This window comes from Phyllobates terribilis, unplaced genomic scaffold (assembly GCF_046119375.1).
Source record: "Phyllobates terribilis strain yellow unplaced genomic scaffold, ASM4611937v1 Scaffold_9__5_contigs__length_417890890, whole genome shotgun sequence".
Lineage (NCBI taxonomy): Eukaryota > Metazoa > Chordata > Amphibia > Anura > Dendrobatidae > Phyllobates > Phyllobates terribilis.
Window position 1 is genome coordinate 12,105,918 of NW_027362769.1, and position 18,800 is coordinate 12,124,717.

Here is an 18,800-nt window from a genome sequence, read left to right on the forward strand (position 1 = left end):
AATTTATAACAGACAGAATAGAGCTTCACACATAGATTAGATAGATAGAAACATGTCAGCCACATATATACGAAGTACAGTGACAGTGTTGCTTACTGTACTTGTCATTTAGCGTAAAGGATTTATCAAAAAAAATAATAGTGTTTTCATGCACTGTCTCTTTAAAAAAGCCGGCCGGCAATTCAGCAGCGGTACCCGACAATTTATAACAGACAGAATAGAGCTTCACACATAGATTAGATAGATAGAAACATGTCAGTCACATATATATGAAGTACAGTGATAGTGTTGGTTACTGTACTTGTCATTTAGTATTAAAATAAAGGATTTATTATTAAAAAAATTGGCGTGGGGTTCCCCTTAATTTTAGGCTCTAGCGGAGGTTAAGCAGACGGCTGGGGCAGATGTTTGAAGCCTGGGAAGGGGGTAATACCCACGGAGCTTCCCAGGCTACTAATATCAGCCCCCAGCTGAATACATAGCCTTTACTAGCTATTAAAATGGGGGACACCCCAAAAAAAATGACGTGGGGTCCCCCCTAATTTAATAGCTAGCAAAGGCTAGGCAGACAGCTGGGGGCTGATATTAATAGCCCAGGAAGGGAGCCATGAATATTGGCCCCCTCCCAGGCTAGAAACACCAGCCGTCAGCCGCCCCAGAAATGGCGCATTCATAGGATGCGCCAATTCTGGCACTTAGCCTCGCTCTTCCACGCTGCCCTGGTGCGGTGGCAGGGGGTAATAGGGTTGGGGTTGATGTCAGCTTATAATGCCAGCTGACATCAAGCCCAGGTTAGTAATGGAGAGGCGTCTATAAGACACCCCCATTACTAACCCCATAGTCAAAGTTAAAAAAAACACAAACACCCAGAATAAAGTCCTTTAATTGAAATAAAGACACAATCCTTTATTGTTCTAAATTAAACCATACTTACTGTCACGCCCATTCCAGCTGAAGCCAACGATCTCCTGCAATAAAAGAAAAATAATAAAGCAACCTCATCCTTACCTTTCCATGGTTACCACGACAGCTTCAGCTCTGCTACATCGAGATGACAGGCTGGACCGCAGCAGAACGCTGCCATCCAGCCTCTCATCCCGCAGACATTGAGAAGCGCAGGCTTGCTTGCGCTGCTCAGCGTCTCTCTGTGACGACATCCAGATGAGCCGAGTTCATGTCCAATGAACTCGGCTCACCTCATGCACGTCACTGACAGCGTGGGAAAATTCTCACGCTGAAGCGGTGAGTGCAGGAGAATTCTCCCACGCTGTCAGTGACGTGCATAAGGTGAGCTCATGTCCAATGAACTCAGCTCACCTCCTGCACTTCACTGACAGCGTGGGAGAATTCTCCTGCACTCAGCGCTTCAGCGTGAGAATTCTCCCACGCTGAAGCGCTGAGTGCAGGAGAATTTTCCCACGCTGTCAGTGACGTGCATAAGGTGAGCTCATGTCCAATGAACTCAGCTCACCTCCTGCACGTCACTGACAGCGTGGGAGAATTCTCCTGCACTCAGCGCTTCAGTGTGAGAATTCTCCCACGCTGAAGCGCTGAGTGCAGGAGAATTTTCCCACGCTGTCAGTGACGTGCATGAGGTGAGCCGAGTTCATTGGACATTAACTCGGCTCATCTGGATGCCCTCACAGAGAGACACTGTGGAGCGCAAGCAAGCCTGCGCTTCTCAGTGTCTGCGGGATGAAAGGCTGGATGGCAGCGTTCTGCTGCGGTCCAGCCTGTCATCTCGATGTAGCAGAGCTGAAGCTGTCATGGGAACCATGGAAAGGTAAGGATGATGTTGCTTTATTATTTTTCTTTTATTTCAGGAGATCGTTGGCTTCAGCTGGAATGGGCGTGATGGTAAGTATGGTTTAATTTAGAACAATAAAGAATTGTGTGTTTATTTCAATTAAAGGACTTTTTTCTGGGTGTTGTGTTTTTTTTTAAATACTTTACTAGAAATTCATGGTGGTCATGTCTAATATTGGCGTGACCCCATGAATTTCGGGCTTAGGGCCAGCTGATAATGCCAAGCTGGCCCTAACCCCTTTATTACCCAGTGAGCCACCGCACCAGGGCCCTGGATGAGTTGGGTACAGCGCCAGAAGATGGCGCTTCTATGAACGCGCCATTTTCCGGGATGGCTGCGGACTGCAATTTGTAGCGGGGGGGGGGGCCCAGAAAGCTTGGGCCTCCCTGCGCTGCAGATTCCAGCCCCCAGCTGCCTAGTTGTACCTGGCTGGACACAAAAATAGGGCGAAGCCCCACGTACTTTTTTTTTAATTATTTCATGAATTTCATGAAATAATTAAGAAAAAAAGGCCTTCCCTATATTGTTGTGTCCGGCCAGGTACAAATAGGCAGCTGGTGGTTGGGGGCAGCCCGTTCCTGCCTGCTGTACCTGGCTGGACACAAATATAGTGCGAAGCCCCACGTCAATTTTTTTTAAATTATTTCATGAATTTCCTGAAATAATTTAAAAAAATTGAAGTGGGGCTTCGCACTATATTTGTGTCCAGCCAGGTACAGCAGGCAGGAACGGGCTGCCCCCATCCACCAGCTGCCTATTTGTACCTGGCCGGACACAACAATATAGGGAAGGCCTTTTTTTCTTAATTATTTCATGAAATTCATGAAATAATTAAAAAAAAAGTACGTGGGGCTTCGCCCTATTTTTGTGTCCAGCCAGGTACAACTAGGCAGCTGGGGGCTGGAATCTGCAGCGCAGGGAGGCCCAAGCTTTCTGGGCCCCCCCCCGCTACAAATTGCAGTCCGCAGCCACCCCGGAAAATGGCGCGTTCATAGAAGCGCCATCTTCTGGCGCTGTACCCAACTCATCCAGGGCCCTGGTGCGGTGGCTCACTGGGTAATAAAGGGGTTAGGGCCAGCTTAGTATTATCAGCTGGCCCCAAGCCCAAAATTCATGGGGTCACGCCAGTATTAGACATGACCGCCATGAATTTCTAGTAAAGTATTTAAAAAAAACACAACACCCAGAATAAAGTCCTTTAATTGAAATAAAGACACAATTCTTTATTGTTCTAAATTAAACCATACTTACCATCACACCCATTCCAGCTGAAGCCAACGATCTCCTGCAATAAAAGAAAAATAATAAACCAACCTCATCCTTACCTTTCCATGGTTCCCACGACAGCTTCAGCTCTGCTACATCGAGATGACTGGCTGGACCGCAGCAGAACGCTGCCATCCAGTCTGTCATCCCGCAGACACTGAGAAGCGCAGGCATGCTTGCGCTCCTCACTGTCTCGCTGTGACGGCATCCAGATGAGCCGAGGTCATGTCCAATGAACTCGGCTCACCTCATGCACGTCACTGACAGCGTGGGAAAATTCTCACGCTGAAGTGCTGAGTGCAGGAGAATTCTCCCACGCTGTCAGTGATGTGCATGAGGTGAGCTCATGTCCAATGAACTCAGCTCACCTCCTGCACGTCACTGACAGCGTGGGAAAATTCTCCTGCAATCAGCGCTTCAGCGTGAGAATTTTCCCACGCTGTCAGTGACGTGCATGAGGTGAGCCGAGTTCATTGGACATGAACTCGGCTCATCTGGATATCGTCACAGAGAGACGCTGAGCAGCGCAAGCAAGCCTGCGCTTCTCAGTGTCTGCGGGATGACAGGCTGGATGGCAGCGTTCTGCTGCGGTCCAGCCTGTCATCTCGATGTAGCAGAGCTGAAGCTGTCGTGGGAACCATGGAAAGGTAAGGATGAGGTTGCTTTATTATTTTTCTTTTATTGCAGGAGATCGTTGGCTTCAGCTGGAATGGGCGTGATGGTAGGTATGGTTTAATTTAGAACAATAAAGGATTGTGTCTTTATTTCAATTAAAGGACTTTATTCTGGGTGTTTGTGTTTTTTTTAACTTTGACTATGGGGTTAGTAATGGGGGTGTCTTATAGACGCCTCTCCATTACTAACCTGGGCTTGATGTCAGCTGGCATTATAAGCTGACATCAACCCCAACCCTATTACCCCCTGCCACCGCACCAGGGCAGCGTGGAAGAGCGAGGCTAAGTGCCAGAATTGGCGCATCCTATGAATGCGCCATTTCTGGGGCGGCTGACGGCTGGTGTTTCTAGCCTGGGAGGGGGCCAATATTCATGGCTCCCTTCCTGGGCTATTAATATCAGCCCTCAGCTGTCTGCCTAGCCTTTGCTAGCTATTAAATTAGGGGGGACCCCACGTCATTTTTTTGGGGGGGTCCCCCATTTTAATAGCTAGTAAAGGCTATGTATTCAGCTGGGGGCTGATATTAGTAGCCTGGGAAGCTCCGTGGGTATTACCCCCTTCCCAGGCTTCAAACATCTGCCCCAGCCGTCTGCTTAACCTCCGCTAGAGCCTAAAATTAAGGGGAACCCCACGCCAATTTTTTTAATAATAAATCCTTTATTTTAATACTAAATGACAAGTACAGTAACCAACACTATCACTGTACTTCATATATATGTGACTGACATGTTTCTATCTATCTAATCTATGTGTGATGCTCTATCTTTCTGTTCTAAATTGTCGGGTACCGCTGCTGAATTGCCGGCCGGCTTTTTTAAAGAGACAGTGCATGAAAACACTATTATTTTTTTAAATAAATCCTTTACACTAAATGACAAGTACAGTAAGCAACACTATCACTGTACTTATTATATATGTGACTGACATGTTTCTATCTATCTAATCTATGTGTGAAGCTCTATTCTTTCTGTTCTAAATTGTCGGGTACCGCTGCTGAATTGCCGGCCGGCTTTTTTAAAGAGACGGTGCATGAAAACACTAATATTTTTTTTAATAAATCCTTTACACTAAATGACAAATGCAGTAACCAACACTGTCACTGTGCTTCTTATATGTGTGACTGACATGTTTCTATCTATCTAATCTATGTGTGATGCTCTATTCCTTCTTGTCTAAATTGTCGGGTACCGGTGTATGCCGCTGCTGAATTTGCCGGCCGGCTTTTTTAAACAGAGTGTCTTCTGAGCAGTTTGTCAGCTTTTGGACACCTTTGCAGGTGTTTTCTATGTGTTTCTATGTGTTTTTGTTTGCCTGCCATTGGTTTTAACGGTGTTCGACGGTGTTCTAAGGTGTTCGACGAACAGTTCGACGAACAGTTCCTCGAACATCCCGGTGTTCGACGAACCGAACCGAACCCGAACACTACGGGGGTGGCTCAACACTAGTCCTAAGGCTAAACCTAGTGGTCCTAAGGTCAAACCCTAGTCATCCTAAGTCAAACCCTAGTCATTCTAAGTCAAACCCTAGTCGTCCCAAGTCGTGTTGAGCCACCCCCGTAGTATTCGGTTCGTCAAACACCTTCGAACACCGTTAAAACCAATGGCAGGCAAAAACACTTCAAAGGTGTCCAAAAGCTGAAAAACTGCTCAGAAGACACAACTAACACATGGAAAAGTGACAAGTACATATAGTCATGCGAAAAGAAAAGAGGTGGAGGAGTAAAAGGAGGGGGAGACACAGATATAGGCATGTCATGCCTTTCTAAAATCAAAAAAGGCTGGAGTAAAAATCTAAAATCAGCCTACCAACACCCAGACGTTGTGACAAGAAAATTAAAAAAAGAAATATCTTTAGGTAGAACGCCGGTTCCATTCAGAACACTTTCCTTACAAGATGTAGTGGTATCCCCGTTGCGAGTTGTGCCAAAAACGGAACCCATATACATTTGGACTAACCCACCATTTGTCATATCCAAGGGGCAGGTCAGTAAACGACAACATAGACGTGGAACCAAGTACAGTAATATATACTGTACATCCTTTGACAAGGCAATCAGTCGGATCAAGAAGTTGGGAAGGGTCACCCTAATGGCCAAAACAGACATTGATGCGGCGTTCCGGTTACTTACTACCTGTGCCTCCGAATAGTGTCCACCTATTGGGTTGCTTCTGGGAAAGAGCATACTATATAGATCTCTGTTTGCCCATAGGGTGCTCCAGATCCTGCTCACTATTTGAGGTGTTTAGTTGCTTCCTCGAATGGGTTGTAATGGATGTTTCTAAGGGGGCACATATTATCCATTACCTCGACAACTTCTTATGTCTGGGCCCAAAAGATTCGCCACAGTGTGAATACACGCGGTAGTCCACCTGTGAGAGGGAGAGAGCTGGAGGGAGAGCAGACACCATAGAGCCGAGGGGTTAGATGGAGAACGGAAGAAGGAAAGAGGGAGGAAAGGGAGTACAGTGGAAGGCCCACCTGAGCTCCCCCACGTTCCTGCTGGGCGAGGAACAGCCCTGGGAAGAAAAGCCGCTTGCGCATCCCTTTGAGGTTACGGGTGTGAGCAGGCAGAGGGACTACGCTGGAGTGCGATGCTGACACGGCCAGTCCGTTCCTGCCCGTGCGACCTCCGTGTCGCCGAGTTTGTGCCAGAGCCGCGGTGGACCCTGACGGCCAGCCCCCCTCTCCCAATACTGGTGCCTGTCCACTGGTGGGTCGAGCCCCCCCCGCGGTGGGGGGAGTAACATCCGCAGAAGAAAGACCATCTTCCAGCCAAATTAAGATGTCTACTTCTTTTTTGGACAATGTGATATGATCCCTTTCTTACAGACACGCCCATCGCTACAAATTCCAGATGAGGCACAAAAACAGCAGGTGCTTCAACGGATATCAAGTGCTCCCTCAAGTGGGCTCTCCTCCACCTCAACTTCAACATCACAAATACTCCAGTCCTCAGAGGTGTCACCCCAATCGCACTTGCTTCCTTGCTTCCTCACAGCTCCCAAGTCTCCAGCTGCCCTTCTGAGTATGGGGTAACACAGATGGTTGAGTCTGCACAGCTGTTTACTCATACTATAGCCTGGGAAACGGAGGTCTTTTCCAGAGCCTCTGTTAATCCAGACGAGGAAATGATCTGCACTGATGCCCAGAAACTATATGAGTCGGATCCAGGACCAGATGAAGAAGGTTCTGAGCATAATGTGGACCCTCGTTCCCAAACTGTAACTCCTGTTGGTGGAGACAATGATGAAGACGATGATGAGACTCAAATACCTGATTGGAGTGACAACTTAACTTTTCTGTCAGGGCAGGAAGAGGTTGGCTCTGAGGACGACGGGTGTGAGAACACACAGGGCGATGATGACGAGGTTGGAGATCCCACTTACTGTCAACCCACAGTCAGCCAGTCGATGAGGTCAGCAGAGGAGGTGGAGGAGGATGTGACTAGCCCAGGGGATGGGGATGACTCGGTACCCGGGCCTTTGCCTGGCTTTTGGGATGTTGCGGTGGTCTGCTCCCGGGCCCGTACCCTGGGGTCACTCTTTAAAAGGATGGATAATTGTTAATTTTATAAGAGTTCGCGACGCCACCTGTGGTATCTGGTGAGAAGCAACAGCGCTGCAGCAGTCCACTGAGGCCGGTGATAAGGCAGCTCGATGGTATAGCTCCCCACAGGTGGAGTTAGGCCTCAGGGCAGCGTATGCAGGGGGAATGCAGGACAGGCGAGACCCAGCTGGGTCACAGCAAGAACGGGAACGGACACGGTAGTCACTTCAGTACCTTTTACTGATGGAAATTCAGGCACATCCCAGAGCACTGTAGGGTGAAGGGTGCATATCAGGATCCTCCCCAATGAGCGGGTGTAGGGCCTCCTGTTTCTTGCCTCTGCGTAGTAAGTTTCTGACCTGCCTGGATCTAGGCCTAACTTTGTCTCTGTCCTGCGCTGGCTGACCTTGTGGTAGGGCCTTGTCTTGGAGTTCACGCTCCCAGTATGCGGGTCCTAAGCGTCTCCTGGCTCTGTTACGTATCAGCACCTTAGCGATCCTGGGACTTGTAGTTCTCCAGGGATTCCGGTTAGGCCTTACTGGGTCTTAGAGATCGGATCCGGTGTCCGGTAAATGCTTCAGGGTGAGCTGGTTAAGCTCCTCTGCCCCCTATGTACTAAGTCTCCACTCGCCTTCGGCCTACTCGGGCCCTCACTAGGCTATACACACTAACAGCAGCTTGCCGCGCTTCACCGAACTTATGGCGCCGGAACACCTTAAGCTCTAACTGGGCTCCCTGAATCTAGCGAGCAGGAGCTCCACTGCTGAACTATTAACTGAGTTCTCTAGACTAGACTGAGCTCCACTGCAGACTGACCTCTCTTAGGCTTCTCTACTGCAGGAACTCTTCAGAGGAACTGAACTGCCAAGCTCCACATTCCCTATTTATATCCCTAATGGGCTCCCTCTGCTGGTCTGAGATGGAAGGTGGAGATGTGTGAATGTTTATGGGGGCCTCTTGTGCAGGATTCCATCAATGCACTCTTCTAGGATCTGTGATACCAAGCACAGCTGGGCGTCACAGATGCTATTGACGACGAGGTTAGGTTGCGCCTTCCTGGACAGAGACGGAACACTGGAAGCACGTCAACAACTGCATCCTCAACCACAACTCTGCCTCTGACCACAAGTCGTGGTGGCTCTTCAGGTCGCATGGGCTCTAAGCCTTGCATAGCCTGGGCATTTTTTCAGATCGATAAGGATGACCCAACTCGTGTTATCTGTAATATTTGTCACCAAAAGCTAAGTAGAGGCAACAAATCCATAGTTTGAGTACTTCATGCATGAACCGGCACATGGATATGAATCATAAGTTGCAGTGGGAAGCTCACTGTGCTACAATGCGGCCTAGCGGTCTGGGCCAACCTCCGTCTGCCCCATCTTGTGCATCCGTGGCCTCTTCATCCTCTGTGACTGGGGGGATAGCAGTCACACATGTTTTTGGATGCAGACCTGCCACCACTTTACCCGCAACAGCCAGTGTGATTGGCAGGTCATCATTTCATTTGGAAGTGGAAACACCAACTGGTGTTGAGCGCTCTCCGACATCGAGAGCACCACCTTTGGATCAAGGCAACCTAAATTTTCCTCCTGCATCTTCCTCATAGACCCGCAGTTTGCCGGGTACACCCTACTCAACACCGTCTAAGCACAACAGCCAGCCCTCGGTACCTCAGATGTGGACAAGTAAAAGACCATTTCCTCCTAGCCATGACAAAGCTAAGAGGTTGAATTTCACCATCTGCAAGCTGTTGGCTACAGAAATGCTGCCTTTCCGCCTGGTGGACACAGAGGATTTTTGAGACCTTATGTCCGTCGCAGTGCCCCAGTACCAGATGCCCAGTCGGCACTACTTCTCAAAGAAAGGTATGCCTGCCCTACACCAGCATGTCGCACACAATATCACCGCTTCTTTGAGAAACTCTGTGTGTGACAGGGTGCATTTCACCACAGACACTTGGACGAATAGGCATGGACAGGGGCGTTACATGTCGCTGACTGGGCACTGGGTAACTATGGTGACAGCAGGACAAGGGGCTTCTGTCCAAGTCTTGCCGTCCCCACGAGTTGTGCGTCAATCCTCTTTATCTAGAAGTTCCTCCACTGCTTCTGCCTCCTCAACCTCCTCTCGGTCCTCCACCTGCACCAAAAGCCTGTCTGATAATGCTACCCGCTTTCTAACTACGCAGAAGGAATCCTGCACACCTCCTTACTATAATGGCAGCAGGGCTCAACGGCATCAGGCGGTGTTTACTTTGAAATGTCTGGGAAATGTGAGTCACACAGCTGAGGAGTTGTGGTCAGCTCTGGAGAAGCAGTTTCATGAATGGTTGTCTCCACTGGACCTGCATCCATGGAAGGCCGTGTGTGACAATGCTGCAAACCTGGGTGCGGCCCTTCACCGGGGCAATGTCACACACGTGCCTTGTATGGCTCACGTGTTGAACCTGATTGTCCAGCAATTTTTAACCCACTATCCCAGACTAGATGGCCTTCTGCAGAGGGCACGGTTGCTGTGTGCTCACTTCCGCGTTCGCATCACGCAGCTCAACGACTTACATCTCTACAGAAGTCGTTGGGCCTGCCAGTTCACCAGCTGAAATGTGCCGACACGGTGGAATTCAATTCTGCACATGTTGCAGCAACTGTGGCAGCACCGACAAGCTCTGGTGCAATACGTTCTGATGTATAGCCTGGGCCAACGAGATCCAGAGGTGGGGCAAATCACGCTGCAGGAGTGGTCTCAGAAAATGGACCTATGAAGTTGACACGCCCCCTGGGCCGTGGGGTACCTGGAGCCGGGCCGGTAGACGCTGGGGGTTGTAGTCACTGTGGCGGTGACCCGGTCAGTGACCCAGGGCAGTCAATCCAAGGATAATTTGTATATATGGGTTTTATAATGTCCGACTACGCCACCTGTGGAGTGCGGCCAAAGGGGCCACCGCTGCGGATCAGTCCTCTGAAGCTGGTGGTTTTGCAGCAATGGTATTTTTACTCCCCACAGGAAGAGTGTAGCTTCAGGGCAGTGTGGGTGGATGACGGTGGTTGTAGTGCAGGGAGTCAGTAGTGAACACAGAGTCCGTGTGATGCAGTCCCAAGATCTTTACCCACAGTTGTTGCAGTCCAGATTACAGGTACCAGAGCAATCTCCCCGTTGTGCTGTGCGTACTCAGTGAGGGGCTCAGTCCACCCCCAGATAGCTCCGGAGTACTTAGCAGGACCCCCTTCTGTGTGTCCTTTCTCTGGCCTTCTCCCTGCACCTCACACCCAGTGACACTTCTATCCGGTATCCTCGGGCCTTGGCGGGTGACGTGTTTTCCGTCCCCTGGGTCCTATGTGGCTACCTTCTTAGTGAGACTGGTGTGGACTTTGGCCTGCAGTACATGAAATTCTGCAGCCTCCGGTTTCTAGTTGAGCCTTGCTGTTTCTCCGCTAGTTGAGGGACCGGTTCCCCTTATCTGGCCTGACCCCTCTACCTCCTGGTAGCAGCGGGCATACGGGTGGCCTTCTGCACGGCCCGTACCCCTAGGGTCCCTTCGGTTCCTGGAGCCTTCCTGCTCCCACTCCTCTCTTCTCTCCTTCAGTCCTGGGCCTCCCAGGCTAGGCCCGCCTCCGGAGCAGAGCTCATGCAGAGCCTCTGCTCCTGTCACTTCTCTTCCTCTGACTGGCTTGCTCTCTCTAAGATGGCTTCCTATTAATACTCTCCCTGTCATGTGCTCCCCTAAGCTGCTTTCTCCACCCACACCCACTACATAGGACCCTCCTGACAGCTAGGGACCTGGGACTGTGCTCTCCCTTAGGAGCAATCTCACCCTACCCCCACTGCAGGTATGTGTTGGATGCAGGTGTTAGGGTCCCGAGCCATACTCCTTCCTTACCTGAGGGTGAGATACCACAACTCTGGGTGAGATGCAGTACCTCTGTGGCGACTGAACCCTCAGAGGCGCCACACACCTTCTGCACAGTTTTGAAATGGCGACGAAGATGTTTAGTGCTGACGACGATGCCATTATCAGAATGACTATTCCAGTGATTTACATGCTGGAGCATAGGTTAAACAGAATTCAGAGTCAGGTGGTGGGACAAGAGGAGGTGGAGGAAGTAGAGGTGGAGACGTATGCGGAAGGGATAACATCTCCAAGGTCCAGGTGGTCGGCAGCACCAAGGCGGCAGGCATGGGAGGGTGGGGGAGAGGGATTAACCAGGGCACATGGTAGCAGCCAAACTGTTGAAGGTGCAGGAGCCGAGGAAGAAGTGGAGGTCGAACTGGCGATGGGCATGGAAGACTCATCAGATGAGGGAGACCTTGATCACATTTCAGTTGTGCGAGGTTGGGGGGAGGGGGCAGAGGAAGGAAGCATGATTCTTACCTCGCTACCAACACAACAAGGACTTGGTCCTCCTGGATGCGCAAGACACATGAGTGCCTTATTGCTGCACTACCTGCAACATGACCCTCGGATTGTCAGAATTCAAAGTAATCCTGACTACTGGGTTGCCACACTCTTAGATCCCCAGTTCAAAAGTAAATTTGCCGAATTAATTCCTGCCATAGAAAGGGATTCACGCATGTAGGAGTATCAGCAGAGGCTGTTGCAGAATCTTACATGTGCTTTTCCACAAAACACCAGTGGTGCACGTAGTGAATCTCACAGTTCTAACTTGCAAACCGTGGGACTATCGAGTCTTCATCACTCAAACCTTAACAGTAACACTGTATCTGCTGGTAACAGCAATTTTGTGGAATCGTTTCACCACTTTTTAAGACCATCCTTTGCAATTCCACAAGAGACAAGAAGCCTGACACATAGTCAACGCCTAGAGAGAATGGTACAGGAGTATCTCCAAGTGAACATCGAAGCCATGACTGTGTCACTGGACCCTTGCTCATTTTGGGATTCCAATCTGGAAAAATGTCCGGAGCTCGCCACTCACGCCTTGGAGATCTTGTCATGCCCTGCAGCCAGCGGTCTCTCTGAACGTGTGTTCAGCGCTGCTGGTGGTGTGCTGACAGATAAGCGCACGTGGCTGTCCACTGAGAACGTAGACAGACTCACATTCATAAAGATGAACAAATCATGGATCCGCAAGGACTTTTCTACCCCTGTGTCATCCTGGGGAGACTAAAAGCTTAAGGATTTGGTAAAATCACCTCACCAACCGTTTTAAGCAACTATGCGGCAATTGATGCCACTTAAGTGGTGTCTGTGCCACAATTTTTGGAAAAAATGGAGACTCTTTTTGGAGTCCCCTTGCTGTGTTTTACGTGACGTTAGCATCGTCAATAGTGTTGAGCGATACCTTCCGATATCGGGAAATATTGGATCGGACCGATACCCAAAAAGTATCGGATATCGCCAACTCCGATACTGGAAACCAATGCAAGTCAATGGGACACAAAAATTGGAATAAAAATAAACCCTTCTTTCCTTGTAGGTTAATTCTACATGAAGGAAAACAACTAAGAATAATGTAGAATGTATTACATGAAAAGCTGGCAATTCAGCAGCGGCATACACCGGTACCCGACAATTTAGAACAGAAAGAATAGAACATCACACATAGATTAGATAGATAGAAACATGTCAGTCACATATATATGAAGCACAGTGACAGTGTTGCTTACTGTACTTGTCATTTAGTGAAAAGGATTTATTTTAAAAAATGACAGTGTTTTCATGCACCGTCTCTTTAAAAAAGCCAGCCGGCAATTCAGCATCGGTACCCGACAATTTATAACAGAAAGAATAGAGCATCACACATAGATTAGATACATAGAAACATGTCAGTCACATATATAAGAAGAACAGTGATAGTGTTGATTACTGTACTTGTCATTTAGTGTTAAAATAAAGGATTTATTTAAAAAAAAATTGGCGTGGGGTTCCCCATAATTTTAGGCTCTAGCGGAGGTTAAGCAGATGGCTGGGGCAGATGTTTGAAGCCTGGGAAGGGGGTAATACCCACTGAGCTTCCCAGACTACTAATATCAGCCCCCAGCTGAATACCTAGCCTTTACTAGCTATTAAAATGGGGGACCCCAAAAAAAATGACGTGGGGTCCCCCCTATTTTAATGGCTAGCAAAGGCTAGGCAGACAGCTGGGGGCTGATATTAATAGCCCAGGAAGGGTGCCATGAATATTGGCCCCCTCCCAGGCTAGAAACACCAGCCGTCAGCAGCCCCAGAAATGGCGCATCCATAGGATGTGCCAATTCTGGCACTTAGCCTCGCTCTTCCCACTGCCCTGTAGCGGTGGCAGTGGGGTAACAGAGTTGGGGTTGATGTCAGCTTATAATGCCAGCTGACATCAAGCCCAGGTTAGTAACGGAGAGGCGTCTATAAGACACCCCCATTACTAACCCCATAGTCAAAGTTAAAAAAAACCACAAACACCCAGAATAAAGTCCTTTAATTGAAATAAAGACACAATTCTTTATTGTTCTAAATTAAACCATACTTACCATCACGCCCATTCCAGCTGAAGCCAACTATCTCCTGCAATAAAAGTAAAATAGTAAAGCAACCTCATCCTTACCTTTCCATAGTTCCCACGACGGCTCCAGCTCTGTTACATTCACATGACAGCCTGGATCACAGCCAAAAGCTGCCATCCAGCTTGCCATGCCGCAGAGACTGAGAAGCACAGGCATGCTTGCGCTCCTCAGTGTCTGGCTGTGACGGCATCCAGATGAGCCGAGTTCATGTCCAATTAACTTAGCTCACCTCATGCACGTCACTGACAGCGTGGGAAAATTCTCCTGCTCAAGCGCTGAGCACAGGAGAATTTTCCCACGCTGTCAGTGACGTGCATGAGGTGAGCTGAGTTCATTGGACATGAGCTCACTTCATGCACGTCACTGACAGCGTGGGAAAATTCTCCTGCGCTTGCAGTGAGCGTGAGAGAATTCTCCTGCTGAAGCACTGAGCGCAAGAGAATTTTCCCACGCTGTCAGTGACGTGCATGAGGTGAGCTGAGTTCATTGGACATGACCTCGGCTCATCTTTATGTCGTCACAGCAAGACACTGAGGAGCGCAAGCATGCCTAAGCTTCTCAGTGTCTGCGGCATGGCAAGCTGGATGGCAGCTTTCGGCTGCGATCCAGCCTGTCATGTCAATATAGCAGAGCTAAAGCTGTCGTGGGAACCATGGAAAGGTAAGGATGATGTTGCTTTATTATTTTACTTTTATTGCAGAAGACATTGGCTTCACCTGGAATTGGCGTGATGGTAAGTATGGTTTAATTTAGAACATTAAAAAATTGTGTGTTTATTTCAATTAAAGGACTTTATTCTGGGTGTTTGTGGTTTTTTTTAACTTTGACTATGGGGTTAGTAATGGGGGTGTCTTATAAACGCCTCTCCATTACTAACCTGGGCTTGATGTCAGCTGGCATTATAAGCTGACATCAACCCCAGCCCTATTACCCCACTGCCACCACTACGGGGCAGTGGGAAGAGCGAGGCCAAGTGCCAGAATTGGCGCATCCTATGGATGCGCCATTTCTGGGGCGGCTGATAGCTGGTGTTTCTAGCCTGGGAGGGGGCCAATATTCATGGCACCCTTCCTGGGCTATTAATATCAGCCCCCAGCTGTCTGCCTAGCCTTTACTAGCTATAAAAATAGGGGGGACCCCACGTCAATTTTTTGCGGGGTCCCCCATTTTAATATCTAGTAAAGGCTAGGTATTCAGCTGGGGGCTGATATTAGTAGCCTGGGAAGCTCCGTGGGTATTATCCCCTTTCCAGGCTTCAAACATCTGCCCCAGCCATCTGCTTAACCTCCGCTAGAGCCTAAAATTACGGGGAATCCCACGCCAATTTTTTTTTTAATAAATCCTTTATTTTAACACTAAATGACAAGTACAGTAATCAACACTATCACTGTACTTCTTATATATGTGACTGACATGTTTCTATGTATGATGCTCTATTCTTTCTATTCTAAATTGTCGGGTACCGCTGCTGAATTGCCGGCCGGCTTTTTTAAAGAGACGGTGCATGAAAACATTATTATTTTTTTAATAAATCCTTTACACTAAATGACAAGTACAGTAAGCAACACTGTCACTGTACTTCTTATATATGCGACTGACATGTTTCTATCTATGTGTGATGCTCTATTCTTTCTGTTGTAAATTGTCGGGTACCGGTGTATGCCGCTGCTGAATTGCCGGCCGGCTTTTTTAAAGAGACGGTGCATGAAAACACTATTATTTTTTTTTAATAAATCCTTTAACACTAAATGACAAGTACAGTAAGCTGAGCGCTGCCATCCAGCTTTTCATCCTTCAGAGACACTGCAGAGCGCAGGCATTATGGGAACCTCCGATTCCGGTATTCGATATTCTATAAGTATTGGAACTCAGTATCGGAACTCCGATACCGCGAATATCGGTCGATACCCGATATTTCAGTATCGGAATGCTCAACACTAATCGTCAATTCCAGGTGGGTTGGGTCTCCCCCCCCCCTTTTAACTGTAAGAAACTACATACACTATGGCTTAGGGTAACATAGATGGTTGAGTCTGAAGAGCTGTTTACTCAGAGGTCTGCTCCAAAGCTTCAGTGTCTGCTAGTCAGCGTAGAATTTTTAACTGCATCTAGCCTAGGCAATACTTTGGGCGTAGTAGCCCAGCTGCGAAGCAAGCTGCACCGCCTGTGTATCTAATAAGAATTTTTGAATGCATCTAGCCTAGGCAGACTGTGGGGACCCCCAACCAAACCCAGACGCTCAGCCCCCCTACCACCCCCCTTTCCTTGACAATACAATAATGTAACTCTTACAACTGGATGGGTGAGGATCGGTCACAGCTTTATTAACTCTTTATACTCATTCCATTAGAAAGGCATTTTATTTCTAAAATAATTCAACTTGTTGCAGCATCCCTGGGTCTCCACACCGGCAAGTTGGCCAACAAGTGTAACTCTCCAACATCTCCTTTCTATTTCCAGGCCACGGAGGATCCTGTGTACTCGTATGCAGGACTCTGACCCCCATCCATCACTCTTAATGCTTGTTCCACTCCGTCCTGGAGTCCTGACAGGAATATGTCCAGTCCAATATCCACTAAGTGAACACCGTCGGCCCGTATGAGGCCTGCTTTATCTCCTTCCAGTTGTCGGTGTTGTATCACTACACCGCCTCTGTCTCTTCTAAATTCTGCCATCCGAATATTTATTACCCGCCTTGTCCGTTCGATGGCCGTAATGTCTCGCGCATCTCTGACCATACTATAGTTAGTTTTGTGAAAAATTCTCTGAAGCGCTCAGTGTCTAGTTTCATTATTGCCATTAGTTATGCGCTCTTGTGATGACCTAGGTCGTTTCCCCCAGCCTGTATAACTAAGATGACCGGACCTCTTGCCTCTCTCCCTACCTTGATTACCTCCATTAGTACCTGTGGCCATAGCAGGCCTCTAATACCTCTCAAGTTGAAATATGTGTTATGAAACTCTAATTTACTCCCGCCTGGGCAGACTTTCGCCCTTTTTTCTGCCCAATATATATACGAGTGGCCTATCACCCACACTGTTGGCTTAGCATCACCTGTAAAAGAAACAAACCACGTTAGGATAACAAGTCCGGTCTTATGTATCTCGCCAAACACGTGGATCGCCATCTCCCTATCCTCTGAACTTCCGTTTCTGACAGTCCTGCTCTTGCTGCTTCCGTGGCCGCACCTATGCGGAATGAGTGTGTCCCGTAATCTTTGGGGTGGTTCGCTGCCGATGTTATGCATTTATTAAATATAGCTTGGAACTGGTATCTTGATAATGGCGTTCCATCAATGTGTGATAGGAAGAAATTACTTTGTGATCTGATGGTTATATATGTTTTTACTATTGTTACCCGACTCAGTGTACCGTTTGTGGGTTGTAGAAGTACCCAAGTGCCCCTGCCCGCTGGAACCATTTTCGATTGGCGTATGCGTAGACGTATTGCATTATTGGCTATGACTACGTCCTGGTGTAATAAGCCTCCACTGGTGGTAATTTGGATTGAGGGACTAATTCGCTTATGCATAGCGCCCCAAAGAAGGCGATCGCTAGTGCAGTAGACAGTAGTGTTGCTTCAAATTGTGAGTGTCATGTTAATGGTGCTAGGGATATGATGTGAGAAATCAGTTTTAGTGACACGGGACTGTACGTCTACACTCCTGACTTGGCTGACCTCTTTCCCACCCTTTTATGGATTGTCTGATGATGAATCTCTTTGTCACATCTCCCCAATTCAGAAGTTGGAAGTGAAATGCTACTCCGGTCAGACACCGCTGCGCTGATGCCCCTGATATGCCCCTCATCATTAGCTGGTGGAAAAATTCTATGGTGACTTGTAATCTGGCTTGTTCACATTGGTCAACCCGTCTGCCTGCTACTAGTCGTGTCCACTCTTCCCATGCCTTACCGTATGCTTGCCACGTCGACGGGGAAACTGACGCTCTGATTAATGGCATCAACTATTCGCCACTAGATCCCATAGGGAGGGTGGGCAACTGTTGCCCGATGGGTGGGCATTGGGGAGGAGCTCTGTGAAAATCTGCCAGTTGAATTGTGATAAAGCGTTAGCAGCAGCTTTAGACCCCTCAGCATAGTGGCTAGCGCGGACGCATACATTGTGTTTTAGGCACAGGAATGCTAGCCGGCATAGTAGGCCTAGCACTGGGAGAGACGATGATGCCATCTTATTAATGCAGTGCGCTAGGCTGGTGTTTTTTGTTATGAAGCGTATATTTTTGTTAGCCAGGCGCGCGCCCCATATTTCTATTGCTACCACTATTGGGAAGAAAAATTATTTTCCGGGCTAGATGCAGCTAAAAATTATTATTAATTTCAAAGCTGGTGGAGCTTGGTATAGATGGTGTTATAGCAGAAGATGAGGTCCCTCAAGTTTAAAGACCCCATCTATGCTATATAAGTCTGACGGTTACCTTAGGTCAAAAATAGCAACTAAATGTTCCTTCCTTGTATCAATAGAAACTGACATGTCCTTGCTAGTCGTCGGGTGAAATCAGATGCGCCTGATTAAATGTTTCAACTACAAAAACAGGCGTCACGGGAACAGAAACCAGTTTTTGTTTGCACAGCTAAATTGTATGATCGGACCATATATGGTAAATCCGTTTCTGCCACTAGGGTGTATATAACCCTTTCCTTTGTAATAAAGTTAGAGTCTGTTGACACATACTACCTGTCTTGTGTCTTATTCTCTCCGGTACCTCATACCAAAGGATGGAAGGAGCAAGAAAGCAGTGACGACAGCTGGTGCCCGAACAGGGACCTGAGTTAATCTGCCCAAGGGTGTTCGACCGGTCCGAGACGTGGGACGAGCGAAGCTCTCTGTTGGTGATATATACAGCGCTGAGATAAGAATAACTGTTATATTCTACCTAAATTATATCACTACATAGAAGAGACTCCCTTACCCCCAAGCGGTCGGCTCCCAGGTAATTCACAGATTGTTGTCTGGCTCAGGTCCCTTTGAACCAGTAGAATCCCCTCAGATA